The sequence below is a fragment of the Cryptotermes secundus genome, unplaced genomic scaffold (genome assembly GCF_002891405.2).
Source record: "Cryptotermes secundus unplaced genomic scaffold, Csec_1.0 scaffold3139, whole genome shotgun sequence".
NCBI classification, from domain to species: domain Eukaryota; kingdom Metazoa; phylum Arthropoda; class Insecta; order Blattodea; family Kalotermitidae; genus Cryptotermes; species Cryptotermes secundus.
In genome coordinates this window covers 117011-117410 of record NW_019728558.1, presented here as the reverse complement: position 1 = coordinate 117410, position 400 = coordinate 117011, and positions in this window count along the sequence as shown.

The following is a 400-nucleotide window of genomic DNA, read 5'->3' as shown; positions in this document are numbered from 1 at the left end:
AGTCCCAGCATCCTGGTAGGTATGCAACGCGAGTCAACAGCGGTGATGTCACCAAGGGATACCGTGGTTGCTAGGCAGCAGTAAACAACTCCGGACAGCGTTGCTAGCAACACGGCACCAGACAACAATGGTGCCTATTACATGGCTGTTTCTTGAGTTGTCCAGAACGAGGCTACATAAGGGACAGCGAAGGCTATTCACAGTGAGTTAAAGTGTATCAGCGGCTGAAGACAGTTCTCAGTTCTCGAGCTACGAGTTAGTTCCAAGTTAGTTCCGAGCAAGCCTACGAGTTAGTTCTCAAGGCAGCATTTACGAGTTACCAGCATTTGCAGCGTAGTAGTTGTAATACTGCAGATAGCAGTATTTATGGATCTGTAAATTGTGTGATTGTAAGAGCGAA